General features: G+C 32.6%; 1 pseudogene; it reads right to left on the reverse strand.

Annotated features, from left to right (window-relative positions):
- Positions 1-606: 606 nt before the first annotated feature.
- Positions 607-17,836, reverse strand: LOC141502607 (SOSS complex subunit B1-like; annotated as a pseudogene).
- Positions 17,837-18,951: the final 1,115 nt, after the last annotated feature.

Here is an 18,951-nt window from a genome sequence, read left to right on the forward strand (position 1 = left end):
AGAGATTTATATCTATCTATCTATCTGTCTACATGTGTTTATGTATACAACTGAGGAATGGGGGAAATAGAGATTAAGTTTGATCAGTGACTTCCTTATTAATCAAATATTCAATCCATTTGCTAAAATCTGAAAATTTCAAGCTTTCAGATTTCAAGTGGCAGCCTTGTTTGACAGGAGATATATATGGAGTTAGTAAAAGATAAAAAATGTTTAAGTGTGGCCCATTCAAAAGTTTTCTTCTCATTTAGACTGTGAATGACTCATTTACAAATAAATGTCATCTTTTTTTTTTACAATGAGTTTATCTGGGAGGTTTTGGGAAATAACCCTGGAATTAAACTGGATAGTTGAGTAAATAAAAACTTATTATGTTTCATATTCATTCGCCCAGAGATTCATAAGATAGCTATACATTACCTCCCTCCCCACATCTCATCCTTAATTTCTGTATTTGCTTTGGGAAAGGGAAACTAATTATTCCAGTCATTGCTTTTAAAAAAAAGACTTATTACATCACTTATCATTCTTTTCCAGGCCATCATTCCTTTTGTTATTTTGTCATTTTGTCATATCTTTTCTATCTAGCTTCCTTCCTTCCCTTCCTTCCTTCCTTCCTTCCTTCCTTCCTTCCTTCCTTCCTTCCCTCCTTTCTTCCTATCTTTCTCTCTTTCTCTTTTTTTGTCCTCACACACTAATATGGCACACATATTCACATTAACATATATTCTAAAGAAGAATAAAGACAATTTCTCCTTAACAACCACTCATTTCATTAATATCATTTATTCCTATATTATTATAAGTAAAATGTGATTAGTTATATTTAAGTAGTTTATTTAAAGAAATGGCCCCTTCCTATAGAACATTTGGTTTTAATTAATAATTGTGCTCTCCAGAATATTATTCTATATCCATCTTGCATTTTCATTTCAATCCCAGTATTTTTTTTAAACTTAGATTGTGTAACTGAGAGGAAGATAATAAAATTAAGTATGATGACAGATTATGAACATTGCTTATTAGGGAACATCATGTGACTTTGAACATCATAAAACTGTTCTATCAATATTTAAATTTTAGATATAACATTCTTAATCATTTTTACTCTCTGGAAAATCTACCAAAATATTATGGGATATTCATATTATAATCACATTGACAAGAGGGCATATGACCTCCCTCACAAATATACTTCTTTTATAATAGAGCATAATGAAAGAAACAGAACGGAAGAAGACTCCTTTCCTCATATTTCATATTAAGGAAATGCAACATATATCCTTTATATTTATATATGTATATATATATCATATCTAAAATGTATCAATAGTTAAAAGCTAAGGTGTCATTTTCAAGTTTATTCCTATTTACATGGGGCCACTGGGAGAAACAGGTTAATTATAAATTAGAAGACTGGAAACAAGAAGAATCAAACTGCATTGATGATAGAAACTACCTTAATTAAGTTGAAAAAGAATCAGCAGAAAATGGGCTTTCCATAATTTACGAATCCATAGAACCAATACTTTCCACATTAAAATATGAGTTCTTTGAGGACAGGGACTATAGTTTTGCTTTTCTTTGTAAACTTAGCCCTGGTACTGTGTAGACACTTCATAATACCTATAGATTTGACTTTTTAAATTCCAAGATTGTCATGAACACTCATCAAAAAAAAAGTCACTCCACTGAAAATTATCATGACAATTTACTTAAATTTCAAAATGTCATTTCACAAGATAGTCCAATAGTTTTACTTTTCTCAACTGACAACTTAGAACTTGTCATTTTACATAAGTTTTATAACTCTAAGTCATTACAAGCTCAGTTAAAAAATACCTACCCACACACCTGTGTATTGACTTCTAGAGCAGCAGAATTCTATTAATCAAAGTAAAAGTGTCTACTTTATATGATTTCACTATTATTATAATTTCTGCTAAATGTCTAGAATACATCTAGAGGGGGGAAATTTACTAAAGTTCTTAGCAGTAATTTTTATGATAAATAGTCATAAAATAGAGCAAATTCAGAAATGAACATTTAAGACAAAGAAGGGACTCTTTAACCATGTAACATCATTATGTATTTATGTAACTGGGGAGGTTTAAATAGAAGACAATGAATACATAATTACTATGTGTAGGTATTTAAGAAATTTCTTAAGGGAGAGGAAATAAATTTATTCTGAATTGCTTTAGGAAGTATTACTAACATAAGTAAGTGTAAATTATAGGGAGGGAGGTATAAGTTTTAAACTACAACTAATTAAAATTGATTTTTAGGTTCCTTTCCAACAAATCTGATTAAGGCAAGTTTGAATGGGATAGCACAAGGAGGACCCCTAAATATCTAGGATACATCATGGAAATGTTGATTATCTGAGTGAAGTTGTCATGTTAGAAGACTTGGATGTTGAGTAGGTGAGAGAGAAACTAAGATTTTGCCTAACTCATCATTCTTTCTGTAACGTCACTAACTAAATATATATATTAACTATTATTATCGTTATAATATAATTTTGAGTTATTTGACATTGACATTTGACATATCTCTTAATTGACTAGTTTGGCTAGTCAGTTGAGTTAAATCAATCATCTTATTAGAAAGGAATTGTTCTGTTCAATTCAGCAATCTTATTAATTATCTGATATGCACAAAGCCCTGTACTAGACCTAGACAAAAACAAAAGAGAGCCTTACTCTTAAAGCAGTTTATATTTTTCTAGCAGTTTTTCTAGGTAACTTCACAGAATTTTAAATGAATCAAGTATTCAATAGCTGTGTCATTTTGCTTCCTCTAGGCAATATTTCTATTGGAGACCATGCCTATGTTTAGGTAGAAAATAAAAATATCAAAATGACCAAAATAAACATGTGTGTGCACTGTATACATACATACATATATATATATATATGTATGTATGTATGTATGTATATATATGCATACATCCATTATACATTTGCATTTATTTATATGTGCATACAAATAAGTGTGAGGAGGATTATACATATTTATGGAACAACTTCACCTGTTTGGGTACCTTGAAGCTGTATGGCTGAATATAAATCAGAGGATATGACTCAGGACTGAAGGTACTGACTTGAAATCATTTATGAATGGAGAAGAGATTGACTTCAATTTTATAGGACATAATTCTGAAGGGACTTCATGAAGGGTCAAGAGACAAGTACAGCTTTAACTTTTGAATGTCAGACTGGAAACCCAGAAGCAAAGACTTCTTAGAAGAGCCAGTTCCACAATATTACTTAACTTCCAATGCCTCTGGCACTAGAAAATGCTGGAAATGGACTCCCCTTTCTAGGCATCATGTTCTTTTTCATAGTTTGAATTGAGATCTTATCTTGTGGCACCTAAAGAAGTAATTTACTCTTGTGTATATTCTAATATGTATAATAAAACACATATTTTAATATATAATATAAATAGATAACATGGTGTAGCAGATAAAAAGCCTCAATTATAAGGCCTACCTTTCATATTTCCTGGCAATGGGATTCTGGGCAAATCACTTAACCTTTCAGTGTCAAAGATAACTTTGTAATGTTATAAGCTGCACAGAAGGGATCAAGGTGCATTGGTTGAGAGAGTTGAAATCATTGACTTATTCCCTTTCTATATGTGCATACATGCATGCATACACAATACATACAATGCATATATGCAATATACCCACACACGCATGAATGTAAATATATGCACACATAAAATGCGTGGTGAACACTTGCACATATACATAGCATAATCATGTATATTTTGGTATATATTTATTTATTTATATAACAACTCACAAAGAAACAGAATGTCATGTATATATATAGCCATCATTAATCTATTAGGAAATATGATAATCAGCCAAAAAGTATTTGTTAAGTGATCACTGAACTAATAAAATGTGTTATATCTTTTTTCTCTATCGCTTTCATTTTTATTTCTGTGTTGGTTTTAATTTTATCATGTACAATTATAGAATGTTCCCACTTGTGAAAGTTCTCTGTTTTACTTAATTTTCCTTTGTTTTAAGAGAACTTTCACAAATACTTTGTGTGTGTGTGTGTGTGTGTGTGTGTGTGTATGTGTGAGAGATCCTGCATGATAAATCCATTATGACTATGCAGTGGATCCCAAATTTCATTAGTCGTATGGAATCATGAACTGTCATTTAAATTTGTTTTATTTTACAAAATCATTTTCATTATAAAAATTATTCTCCTAGTTCCATTGATTTAATTCTTTATTAGTCTTTAAAGTTTTGTACAATTATTCATTTATATAATATTGATGTTAAGTATAGATCATTCATCTGGTATTGTTGACCTTTTTGCATCCATTCATGGAAATATTTTAATTTTTCTTTGAAATCATACTATTTTATCTTTTCTTATATCACAATACCATTACATCAATAATCAGTTCTCAGTTTTTAGACATCTCCATTTACAGCTTTTTTGCTATTTAAAAAATTGTACACATATGGATGCACGTGTGTATATACAAATGCACATGTGCACACACATATCTTTACACAGATACACATCTTTACATACGTGTATCTTGTTAAATAAAGATGTTGAAACATATTGGTTAATCTGCATGTTATATATCTTTTAAAAAATGGCATGGTACCTATTTAGGAGTTGAGAAGTTAAAATACATTTAGTGGATAAAAATGAATTGTCATTTTTATTGCTTTCATGCTGGCCCAAATTGATGAAAAAATCACAACATCCGCCTAAGGCAGAAAGGTGAAGAATAGCATATATACTTTAGGAAGCAGGAAATTAAAAAAAAAAGAATTTGTTAATATCTCTAAAGATTTTATGTCTTTTAAAAATTCAAATTGAATAAATACATTAACATCAAAAATAAGGGAAAAGCAGATGGAATGATAAGAGGAGATTATTTTTGTTCTAATATGGTATCTTTACTTCAAAATGAATGAATATTATTCATCTATGTTTTCAAACCACCAAAAAAAAAACCCACTTAGGTTCAACACCCAGAAAGACTTCTTAGCAAGGAGTGTTACCTACAGCTCTTTTTTTTTTTTGGCCAAGGTCACACAGGTAATTATTAAGTGTCTGAGTCTGGATTTGAATTCAGGTCCTCCTAATTTCTTAGTCAGTGCTCTATATAACCTGTGCCACCTAGCTACCCCCTACCTACATCTCCTTTTGCCGAAAGGGAATACTCCACCATTAAAAACTAAGAGTATGCCTCAGGACAGGATTAGTTTATTTTTTAACTTCCTCTCTCTTGCATTAACTCAAAACTCTTGATCTGACACAGAAAATCATAATTTCTAAGAACTTAAACTATTGGTTATGAATGATGAATCTCTATCCACAAAATCTTTTTTGAATTCTCTTACCTTCCCAAACAAAACAAAACAGGATTTTTTTGTGGGATAATGTTTTTTCACTATCTAGGTCCTCTTTTATTGGAATGCAAATAAAGCTAGGAGAATAGTACTTCATGATTGGTGAAGTTGGAAAGGTTTTTTTCCCTGATTAATAGCCCTGATTTTATTATGAATAAATTTTGCTTTTTTATAATAGCAATGAAAACCTTGCTATACTGTATATCTGAGGCAACTTTTTTGCCCTGATCTCTTTGATCCATAATACTCTGAACTCAGTATTCTATGTGTTGACTTTCACAATTGAAACCTATTTCTAGATAAACTTCCTGTTTTTTAATAGTACTTCTATTTAGGTTTGATGATTTGGTTAAAAATAAAGCAATACAAACAAGTAACAATAATAGTAACAATGAACAATCCACTCTGGTTTCCTGATTTCCCCATAAAATATAATGTCCTGTTTTCTATGTGGCAACTAATACTCAGGATGGACATTTCCTCATTAAAGAGAACAATTCAATGATGAAAAGGAAATGTGATACTTCCTACTTTCCACAAGAAAAAAATTCTTCTTTCAATAAATTTAAGATGGCAAAATTTTGCTAATAAAATTTACTTTCAACTTAGGAAGTTTTTATTTTCTTTTTAATTAAGTTTACCATTTCAAAAAAAAGCACCCTTTTTAATGAAATTCAGAAAGATTTAGAATCTGTGAATAAATCAGAATGTGCTTGAATAGACTTTGGCAAGGGAAGAGATTCTAGAAAGTTTCAAATTGTTTTTGAGAGTTCTTGCAGCTATTCAATATATTTTTGGAGATCTTAGTATAGTTAGTGCAGTATTATTTCTTTTCTTTTTAAAATTTTCTGGGGTAAGAGCTTTAGACTTTATTCTTCATTAACTTTTATTCATCATAAAAATTAAAGAGCTTTGGAGATTTTTTTTGCTTGTTTTTTTTCCCCATAAGAATTTCTTTCCTTTTTTTTTATTTTGCCCATTTTTTTTTTTTGCTAGAATTTAACTTGACCTTAATATATTCATTTGTAAAACATCTTAGAATTTCCAGGTAAAACTAAACAAATAATTTCAAAAATATATTTCAAAAGATTTTAAAAATTAAGTGGGTTAACTGTAACTAATATTTTATTTTAATTCTACAATATTTTAAGTAACTATACTAGCAGCAAAATCAGATAAAATATTTTCTGTGTTTAACAAAGGTTTAGTTGCATATTTGTGGCATATTAACATCAATATAAAAGCTGGTACTTGAGAAGTTAGTTTAATGGAGACAGAATTCAAGACACAGAGAAGTCATTAGATTCTACTATCTCAGAAATGAGAATCATTTACATAATTAATATATTAAGAATTTGCCTCTTCCTTAGTTGTTAAATATTTGCTATATTAAATAAGTACCTAGCATAACAAATGATGTTATCAGTAATTAGCAACTTATATGAATTTTGGCTTTCTCACCTGTTAAAAGAGGATTTTGAATATGACTTTCTTTAACATTTATTGCAGAGATAATATTTAGATGAATATGATCAAAGAGGCAGAGTGACACAGTACAGAGAAGATACCTGGGTCAGGAAGACCATGCATGATTCAATATCACATTTGATGCATTATTATTCTTTTGTGATCTTAGGCAAGATTCTTAGGCCCCTAGTTAACGCTTGATGACTTCAAATAATGGATAACTTGCTTATTATTTTTCTATCTATTTATCATCCATTTACCTCTCTATCTCTATCTGTATAGATATAGATGAATAAATATGTCTGTCACATACATATGATATATAAATATACCACATGTAATGTATGTCACATGTATATAAATCAGATAGTTAAAATATACTCTTGTAATATATATATATGTGTGTGTGTGTGTGTGTGTGTGTGTATATGTATACATATATATATATTTCTTTATTCATATATTTATACAGAGTGCCCCAAAAGTCTTAGTCTGCTATGAGGACTTAGAATTAACTAAAAGTTTTGGGAGACCTTTGAGCTACACAGACACATAATACATACTATCTCTCTCACACATAAAATGCATATATAAACACACACATTTGTGTATGTATAATATACATATATGTATGTTGATACCGACACATACATGCATACAGGTATATATGTATAGACATTCATATACCTGCCATCAAAACATTCATTTTTGCAAACAAACTGGCAGAAACTATTGCATTTTTCTAAAGAATCCGCAATAAACAAACGCTGAGTTAAACAAAGTTTAGGATGAAGAAGAAAATACATTCACTTACTTTTACTAGCTATAAGACTCAGGATAGGACAGAATGGGATAGGATTACTTTCTACCTTAGCTTCCTCATCTCTAAAATAGGGATAATGCTAGGACCAACTTCTCAGGATTGTTGAGAGAATGAGATGATTTAAGTAAAGCATTTGATACACCTCAACTTTGAAATTCTAGCTATTCTTATTAGTTAATTCAACAAACAGCATTTATTAAGTACAAAGTATAAGACAATGTTATAGGACAAATAAAATCAACAGATGTGAATTAATCATAGTTTTATATATTTGGTTCACAATGATAGCTTAATGATTCTCTCCACTTCTTGGGTACTCTAAATTTTACTGATATTTATTATCAAATTATTTTCAGTGCTCAAAAAACTTTGCTTTTTTCTGCCATTATCTATTATCAAGTTAAGCAATGAAAAACATAATTGGAAAGTATCTTTTCTTTTGATCCAGAAAGTCTAAGCTTGAATTTCACTTCTTTTTTTGTTTTTTAGGTTTTTTGTTTTTGTTTTGCAAAGCAAATGGGGTTAAGTGGCTTGCCCAAGGCCACACAGCTAGGTAATTATTAAATGTCTGAGGTCTGAATCTCACTTCTAATAGCTCCTGGATGACTCTGGGCAAATTACTCAACTTATCTGAAGCATAGTTTGCCTCTATGCAAAATGGATCTCAAAGAATTGTTAGGAGAAATATTCTGTAAAACTAGCTGAAATATAGGGTTATGTAGGTTGGTTTACTATTCTTCTCAACTTTCCTGTTTATGATGTCAAGAGATCCCATTAAAAAAATAAAAGCTAAAACCCTACTAAGATTTGTTTTTATCTTCAAGTTACCAAATTACAAATCTAATTGATTTCTTCTACTTCTTATGTTATTCCCATTGATCTAACTGGTGACTTTGGAGTTCTAGGTTGTCACAGGAAAATCATTTTCATTTTATGTAGGAAATGGTCATCAAAGGTTTTCTGTATTTAATCCAGAAGCAGCTGATAATTACTACTTGCCTATTTAAATAGAAAATAGAAAAAGAAAACACAAATGTACTTTTATCATAATCTTACAATGTAGGTGAATTTCATGGGTCAAATAATAGCTAGATTGTTCTTTTCTAATGTCACACTCTTCACTCTTTGCAGCCACTGCCTAAATAACATGACAGTCAATCTATGCATTCTGAGGATGATACATTCAGGTCCCACATTTGCACTTAACTTTGGAAAAAAACCTTCACAGCTGGTAATGCATTTCCCCCCATTCCTTTCAATGTCTGTACCATATCTTTGTTATTCTCTTCATTCATGTTGATGAATTTTGGAAGAACAAAATAAAATATAAGACTCCTGGAGAGCTCTTGTTTTCTGTGAGTTATTTTACCCATTTTGTCACTTTATAAATTTCTAAAAAGGCAGTATCTACATAAATATATGTTCATAAAGATGAATACTCTGAAATTAACTAAAACATGTATACATGTATATACACACATGTATCTGTACATGTATATGTATATACACATTTATGCGTATTTATGAGTTTTTATGTCCATGCATATATAAACACACAAAAATCTATATACACGTGCATTCACACATACATACATAAAATCACCTAGTTATTTTGATCATGTTCTGCTGAAATCTAGCATTATTGCTCTATTTCACAACTTATGTTTTAGCATTATAAATATAATCATGTGTGTCTAATCTAATTAATATACAGTTCTGAGTAACTTAAATACACATATTAATGATTTCAAGGGTTGATTATTCTTGAGATATAATCATCTCAAATACAGAACCCTGAACACATTTAAATATATACTTTATTTTGGGGTTTTCTTTTAAAGTCATTAAATTTAAAAGGAATCACAAGACCATGGATTTAGAGCTAGATGGATTTTTAGAGGTCATGAAGTTCCACCCTTGATTTTAAAGATAGAGAAATTGAGCCTCCAAGTTGTAATGTTATTTGACCAAGATCACATGTTGGAATTCCAATCCAAGATCCTCTGCTTTCAAATTCAATGTTCTTGCCTTCTAGTTTTTATATCATATAATGCATATTTCTTTTTGTTTTCTTTTGTTTTTTTGTAGGGTAATGGGGTTAAATGACTTGGCCAAGGCCATACAGCTAGGTCATTATTAAGTGTCTAAGGCCAGATTTGAACTCAGGTCATCCTGATTCCAGGGCCGGTGCTCTATCCACTATGCTATCTAACTTCCCCAATAATGCATATTTATGATGGAGAAAACTTTAAAAAAATTTTAATCATAGAACAGTAATTTTTTGTTCAGTATTATATATAGGACTTTTCAATGTTAAAAATCTCTTAATTTCTCATAGGAATAAATAATCCAATTTCTTTCACAGGAAAAGATATTACCTACTTGATCAACGATGCTGTCCTTTCATCTTTTGCATCTTTGAAAAAAAATCATATGTGTTTATATATGTATATGTATGCATACATGTTTCTGTCCAGACTCCAATAAGAAGTAGTCAGTATAAAAAATGTCAGATGATCCTTTTACTTCTTTCACATTTCACTCTTATAAATTGACTTCTAATTAAATAAACTCGTACTCTCAAATATTCACATGCTTATAGACACCACATGTATTCATTCATAATCATATTTACAAGCATAAAGAAAAATTTGTCCCTGATGAATGTAATTTTTAATATTTATAGTTACAAAAAAGGTCTGGGCAAAGTGACAGATAACCCTGGTGACTATAAGGCTGAAGTAATCAAACAGCAGGCTTCAGCAATATGATCTACAAAGATGCTAGTGAGGTGCAAAGGAAAGGGACTGATAAATCTGTTTGTGTGAAATATCTCAGCCTCAGAAAACTCTTGGGCCTAGTGTCACAGTTTTCTAGTTCCCTTTTTTGTAGGAAAAAGGAAAAAAAAAAGAGGTCTTGCAGTCATGGAATTCGATTCTGCTCTTCTTTGAAAATGAAATTTTACATATGCTCAGTATTGGATATCTTCTTTTGCAATTAGGTTGATAAAGAGAGTCTTGATTCATCACTTTTTAGTAGTAAGAATACCTGTGGCACAAAATATATCTGCAAAGTTGTATTCATAAGCACATATTTTATCATGATTTAAAGATTGTGATGAAAAATATATTGAATATAGATTTAGATTTGAGATCAGGAAGACCTGGATTTGAATTTCATCTCTAACATTTAACTAAGCTGTGTGATCATGATGAAAGTCATTACAACACTGAGTCTTAGGTTCTTCTCATGTAAAAATGACATCAATAACAGTTAAAAATACCTACCTTTTACAATTATGAGATTCAAATGAGTTAAAGAAGAAAAGCATTTTTACAGCCTTTTATTAGTAAAGATAGGGTTCTAATTCTGTGATTCTGAAAGAAACTTTTTTACAGAAAGCAATTTGAATATTGTATCCTCAATAGATAATACGGTCAAATTAAGTTATCCTTTTTTAGGGGCAGCTAGGTGGCGCAGTGGATAGAGCACTGGCCCTAGAGTCATGAGCATGGGAGCTTGAATTCAGCCTCAACATTTGACAGTACTAGCTTTGTGACCTTGGACAAGTCACTTAACCCTGACTGCTTCACATCCAGAGCTAGCTCCAGTCATCCTGATTCATATCTCTGGACCCAGATGATTCTGGAAGAGAAAATGAGGCTTAGTGACTTAGCACTGTACCCCCTTATTCTAATCCAATTCACACACATGTCATGGCCTCACCTACCTGATGTCATGGGCTTCTTTGGGAACAAAAGACAAACATCATCATCCTTTCTTAAACATTGTCTACACATTGTTTACCTCCATTGTTTCTCCTGTTGTTTACTTCTCAGCCCCTTGCAATCTGGTTTGCGATCTCATCATTCAGTAAAATTTTTACTCCAAATCTACTAATGATTAATCTTGCCTCTTTGGCTATTCTAATTCCTTCTATTTCTTTTTCTTCTCTTTTAGCTAAAACTCACACTTCTAATATAATACTAAATAATAATGGGGATAATAGATATCTTTGTTTCACCCCGATCTTATTGGGAATGTTTCTAAATTACCCCCCCCCCCCCATTACATATAATGCTTGCTGATGGTTTTAGATTAGATACTACTTATTTTAAGGAAAACCCCATTTATTCCTAAGGGTGTTTTATTTTGTCAAAAACTTTTCCAGCATCTATTGACATAATCATATGATTTCTGTTAGTTTTGTTACTGGTATGTTCAATTATGCTGTTAATTTCCCTGATTTTGAACCAACACAGCATTCCTGGTATAAATCTAACCTGATCCTAGAGTATTATCCTGGTGATAACTTGCAATAATCTCTTTGATCATATATATTTTTTTTAGTTTTTGCAAGGCATTGGGGTTAAGTGGCTTGCCCAAGGCCACATAGCTAGGTAATTATTAAGTGTCTGAGGCTGGATTTGAACTCAGGTACTCCTGACTCCAGGGCTGATGCTCTATCCACTGCGCCACCTAGCCACCCCTTCTTTGATAATATTTTATTTAAAATTTTTGCATCAATATTCATTAGGGATATTGGTCTGTAATTTTCTTTGTCAGCTCTTTGGTTTTCATATCAGTAGCATGTTGGTATCATAAAAGGAATTTGGTAATACACCGATTTTTAATGATTAAACTAAATTAATATTTTTCCTCCTTAACTGTTCTTTTTGACTTAATGTCAAATTACTACTCTATGACATTTGTCACACTTCTCTGTCTCCTCCTGGAAACTATCCCCTCAGTTTTCATGAAAATATTATCTCTTTAATCTCCTTTTGCCTTCTTGATTACTCCTCTTTATTTCCTGGATTCTTATGTTTCTGATTACCTAACTGGGACCCCACCCAAAGGTTTTGTCTTGAACCTAGTTTGACTTTCTCTCAAGACTTTCTTTTTCCTGGGTGTAAATATTTATTAGGGAAGACCCCATATCACACATTTACCATACTCACCCCAAATTTGGTTTAAAAATGGCAGAGAAGTTTTGGATTGCCTAGAATGAAAGGGCAGGAGACACAAGTACTCTCACTTGAGTAGGGGGAATTGGCTTAAGAAATAAAAGAAAAAGACGTCTGCATCCCTACACAACACCTCAGAAAGTCTGAGGCCAAAATACACTCCCATTCCATACACACACACGGCCAGCTCCCAATGGGCAACCTTTGTTCTTAGTAGGGTGACACATTAGAGGGTTGTCTTTGGTGAGGAAGAAGAGTGTCTTATTCTCTCTTGCTGCTCCTCTGATTCTCTTTGCTGTTGCTGACAGGGTTGGAGGAGGTGCCTGCTAGGCCAGCAGGTGTATGGCTAGGCTGACTTCGAGTAATCCAAGCGCTGATGGGGAGAGGGGGAGCAGAGGGTGCATGGGAGCTACTGCGGGTTCCGGGAGGGTTGGTTAGGCCGTTTCCATTTTGAATTTCAGAAGCTGAAGATATGGCAGGAGGGCCAGTAGGAGCCTGGAAGTGGCAGAGGTACAGTCACTCTATACCATTTTGTTGGGGAGTTGCTGGGCACTGAACTGAAGTTGGGGACTTCAGAATAAACTAGACAGAATTCTCCGGTCTTCTGAAGATCTCCACCATGACCAGTATAGATCATCAAACAGCTTTTAAATACTGAAGCATACCCCTTGGTGAATCAAATAATGTCCCCAGGCTGGCAGGTTGCCAACATCATCCCAGACATACTGATGCTGCCTGTTTTGTCTGCCACTTTGCAGGTCTTCACCTAGTGTCATCTTTTGTCTTGGTCACTCACTCTGTCTCTAGCACAATGAAGATGAGGTTCAGATTCCTGAACCCTAGCTTGATGTCTTTCACAAAGGTCTCTGTTATCATGCTGGCCTGCTGGTGGGAAAAAAGGGGTGATGAGGGGGGAATGTCCAGTTCTTCCAGAACATTCATCAGCCTCCCAACATTGTGAAACTACTGTTGCTGATTTTGACACTTTCCCTGGCCCCCCCAGGAGCAAGGGTCCCAGAGCGTCTGCCCCCCACCCCAGCATAGAGGCTGGGTGCCCAGGGACCTGGTCTGGGACTGGAGCTGAGTGTGGGGAAGGGGGAGGGGGTTCAAGGGCCTTCCCATTCCAAGGATGCAGAGGAATCTCAAGACTTTTACCCTTGGTGATCTGATTAGTTCCCATGGGATAATGTGTCATCTCTTATGTGCATGAATATTAGATCTATGAATTCAACCCTGATTTCTCTCTAAACTAGTCTTATAGCTTCATTCCCAATTGCCTGATATTTTATCCTTGATATCCTATAGATATCTTTAATTTAACATGTCAAAAAAGCCATAACTAACCTTTTCCTCTTAATAATTTCACTATTTTTATAGGGAACATCACCATCCTACTAGTGACAAAGTTCACAACTTTGATATCATTAGACCCCCACTCATCTCTCTTCTCTTAAGCAATAAGTCAAGAAATCTATTTGTTTCTATTTCCATGATATCTTTCAAACCAGTTTTCTCTCCATTCACATGAGAATCACTCTAATACAGGCTCTTATCATTATTCACTCAAGACTATTGCAATAACCTTCTAATTATTTTCTCCTATCTCCTGAACCCAACCTCCCCACAGTAAAGTTCTCAGCAAGCATTCTTTAAGTGATTATTTTCCCAATTAAGCTATTTTTTCATTTCTTGCATTAATATGCTTGGCTAAATATTGGTGAGACAAAGAATGTAATAAAAAAATATCCAACAATAACAATAGCAACAAATAAAATCCAAAAACCAAAAAGAAGAGTGTCCATCTGAAGAGTTAACTTTTAAAAGGAGGAATCAAAATGTAAACTGCTATTCAAAAATCCAGATAAGACATTGGTCAGAAACCTCAATATAATGGACAGTGTGCCCCCAAGATAAATGTTTTTATTTTTGATTCTGTTGTATCTGAATTTCACTTCAGAAACTAATTTTTGTTTATTTGTTAATGATTCTGAGACTAATGACTAGTGAATGATATCGATAACACATGCCAACAACACTGAAAAATTATCCCATCTTCCAAGGTTACACCCTAGAATTCCAACTGGAATTCCTTGCTAGCCTTCCTCTGGGAATGTGAGCTTCTAGGTCAAATATGAACCAGGACAGTAAAAGCCTTATTGCATATACTTAAATCTATGGAGAACCCCCAGAAGACAGATGCTGTATACAACTTTAGTATCTAGCACAATTCCAATAATATAGCATACACTTAAGAAATGCATCTTTCTAGATTGATGCTGATGACCCCTCTCTTTGGAACTATTTGGTAAGCTGTATCTTTTCTCTCCTTTGGCAGTTACATAATCTATGTATGCAAGTGAAAGAGATCTGTTAAGCTCTGTATTCAATATTGTAATACTTTAGATGTTTAAGGGTCATAACATCAAAAGTTTAGAGTTCAAAGGGACCTTATAAATGATGACCTACAAGTCACAGATGAGAAAGTTGAATCTCAGATAAATACATTTATTTGCTAACAGACATCAGATGGTAAATAGCCAAACTAGGATTTGAGCAAAGTCTTTGATTTTAGATGCAACTTTTATTCGTGCTGGTCTTAGGTATACTATCTGTTTAGTACTGATTTTACCCCCTTAGAACTCAGTGGGCATTTTGATGTTTTGACAATCTAATACACTTATGGTGCAGTGGATAGAAAATTAAACTTAGAATCAGAAGGACTCATCTTCATGAGTTAAAATTCAGCCTCAGACACTTAACTAGCTGTGTGACCACGGGCAAATCACTTAAACCTTGCTTAGTCCAGTTATTAATTTATAAAATGAGCTCAAAAAGAAAATGGGAAGTCACTCCTGTATCTTTTCCCAAGAAAACCCCAAAAGAGATCATGTAGAGTAAAACAGAGCTGAAATAAGTGAACAAGAATGCATTTGCTTTGTGCTATTGTCTGATTCTATGTATTTGCATCTTTTTCACAACAAGACTAGGCATCTAGACATTTCTGGCTTTTCATAATTCATGTTATTTTTCTAAATTTATTTGCATTTCTTTTGCATATATTGTGTATTTTTTATTTTTATACAAGGTCTTCTGTCCCTCCCATAATGCATATATTTTAAAAATATGTAAATAGAAATATATAGATGAGTATGATAGAAGGGTTTATATGTACAATGCAAAATAAATACAAAGAACACATACACATGTGCTCTAAGAGCAAGGCAGAATTGAAGTTTCTCAAAGGAAACATAAAATATGTAAGCTTAGAGTATCCACCACAGTATTTATATGGACTATTTGTGCCTGAGCCAGCTACAATTATAAATAATTTAGCTGGTCTCTAGCATAGTGATGTTGCTTTGGTCTTCTTCAATAATGAAGAACCAGAACATAATATGTGTATACAAACTCATGTGCATACATATGCCTACTTGTGCATACATGCATAGACTTGTTACATTTATTTTTTACTCTTTACAAGCCTTTCTGCCTGAATGCTGTCCTGTTATTTCCTGAAATTTCTTTTGGTTCTTCTTCTGCTTTGACAGATGTAGATAAATGTAGATACAGAGAAACATAGGCATAGATATAGATTGCACAGATATAGATATGATATACACATGCATTATATACATATATACATGCATGTGCTTACTATGTTAAATATACATGCATGCATAAGTGGATATAATTGAATATTATACCTAGAAGACACCTAAAGGTCATTTAATGTTAACTTGCTCTTTCTCTTAAAAGTAGAATAAAATCTGACTTTTTCTTGACATTATCTACCGCCCCCTTCTTATAAAAGACTTAAAACAAATCATAAATTATGGGTTCCAAAGGGAAATTTGACACTTTAAAAATTCACTTAAATAAGGCAATTTTATCTTCTCCTTTTTCTTTGTTTTATGTTTTGTGATAATTTCTCCTTCCCTTACCCATACTCCTCCTCATTCTGCTCCCACACTCTAAAGATTAGATGGATCAATTATTTTGGCAAATAAAATAAGCCTAGGGCTAATATGAGATTCAAATATTCCTATCTTGATAGTTGGTAGGAAGGAAAAATGGAATATAAAGCAGGAACTCAAGACATTTTATATACATATACATACACTTACAAAGATGAAGACTCTCCCTCTCTGTGTATGTGTGTATACTATGCATGTCTAGACACATACATGTATGCACATATATACATACTTACATAAACATAGATGTTTGTGTGTATTTCCCCCTTGTGACTAGGAACTTTGAGACCCCTGAGAGCTCAAAGTTGGTTTATTCTAGACTTCTGGGTCCTTGAGTCATATCTTAAATTCTAGTTCCTTAGGAAAATCATAACTCCCATCTATAATCTTTACATATGGTTTGTTTTCCTCTGTGAATTTTAATATTTTTTTAAAGTTTATTAAGGTTTTTGATTAGTGTGTTGTAGTAGAAAAGGTCAGTATTTGGGTCAGAAGATCTGACTGTGAGTATTTTTAACATTTAACTGAGTGACTCTGGGAAAATAAGAATCTCTCAGTTTCAATATCTTCAATATCCTGATAATGTATTTTATGCTACTTATAGGACTATTGTGAAAAAAGCAAGTTACAAAGTGTAAAATCATATCTAAAATTAGTAAATGAAAGGATGTTTTGTTTACAAGAATTACAGAATATGAAAATCAGAATGAACTTCAACAGCTGTCAGATTCAATATACACCCCAAAGAAATCCTCACTAGAATAACATATCCAAAAATTGGTCATCTAGTCACTGATTGAAAAACTATGCAGATGGCAAACCCACCTTATCTCAAGGCAGCTGCTTATTTCACTTTTAGGTCTAATTTTTCAGATACTTTTTCTCCCTTGACATCAAACCTAGAATTATATCTCTTTAGATATTTTATCCATTGCTCCTGATTCTGTCATCTAGGAGCAAACAAAAAGTCTATCTAAATCCTGGACAGTCCACTAAATGCTTGAAACCACCTATCATATTTTCCTGAGTCTTCTTTTCTATATGCTATATGCTTTTCTATATCCTAAACCCTTAGGATTTTCATTTGATTTTTCTATTCTCACATGGTAACTTTTTTTTTTACTGTAGAGATAACTCTGGATCAGACTTGGATTCCTGTCTTTCCCTGGGTGACTTTGGTTAAGTGATTTAATTTTTCTTTTCTCAGTTTTTTCATCTGTAAAAAATAAAAGGGAGTGGACTAGACCTTATAAAGTTTCTTCTAGCTTAAATAATTTCAAAGGACAGAATTTTAGGTTTATTAGAGAATATGGAGACATCTTGGTGGCAACTACATCTCCCCCTTTTTCCAAAAACAGATGGTCATTATGTGATTTCTCATTTCATGGCAATTAGGGTCAGAGCCATTTGATGAAGAAGGAAAGGAAAACATTAGTGTCAGCTTGAATCTGAGACAAGATCTGGGTTATCACAAGGGTAGGAAAATTGGTCGATATCAGGAGACATATATTTGGGTTTAAGGTCTGAGGTGGCTAATGTGCAAGCTTTCTTGTTCTTGTCTTACCTGCTTACTCTCAGTTAATGTTAACTAATGAACTTATACTTCATAACCTTAAGGATTTATAATTTCTTCAATATGGATGCAATTTTCATTGAGTGGTGCAGGAAAAGTCTTTGGATTTGGAGTCAGAATCCAAATCTGGATTCAGGTCCTGCCTCTGATAGTAATTTTTGACCTGGGGAAGTCATTGAGCCTCAGTCCCTGAACCTCAGTGTACTCATTTGCAGAACTTGATGATATATATGTATATATATATATATATATATATATATATATATATATATATATATATATATACATATACATATTATAGATATTGGATGTCCAACCTCTTTTGGACTACATTGCCCAACAAAAACGTCAAGGGCTGCATAAAGAATATAACCCACATTACCAATGAGTATAATAATAATAATATGTAATAATGATGTATAAATGGACTTTGAGGGTTACATACAGCCCATAAGAGGGTCACACCTGACCAGGCTTTCAGTTCTAAACCTATAACTTTATGATTGACCATGGACAAGAAGTGTCAGAGATGACAGTCAAAAACTGAATAATATTCAAAACATAATTTAAATCCTCTGTAAACAGTACTGATGGCAGCTAACTTTGTTTGCCTTAGTTTTCTGAATTGTAAAAATGGGGATAATAGTAGTACTTACCTCATAGAGTTATGGTGAAGCTCAAAAGAAGCAATATTTGGAAGGTACCTTGCATAGTATCTGAGTCATAACTTGTTTTCTTCTCAT

Source organism: Macrotis lagotis, chromosome X (genome assembly GCF_037893015.1).
Source record: "Macrotis lagotis isolate mMagLag1 chromosome X, bilby.v1.9.chrom.fasta, whole genome shotgun sequence".
NCBI lineage: Eukaryota > Metazoa > Chordata > Mammalia > Peramelemorphia > Peramelidae > Macrotis > Macrotis lagotis.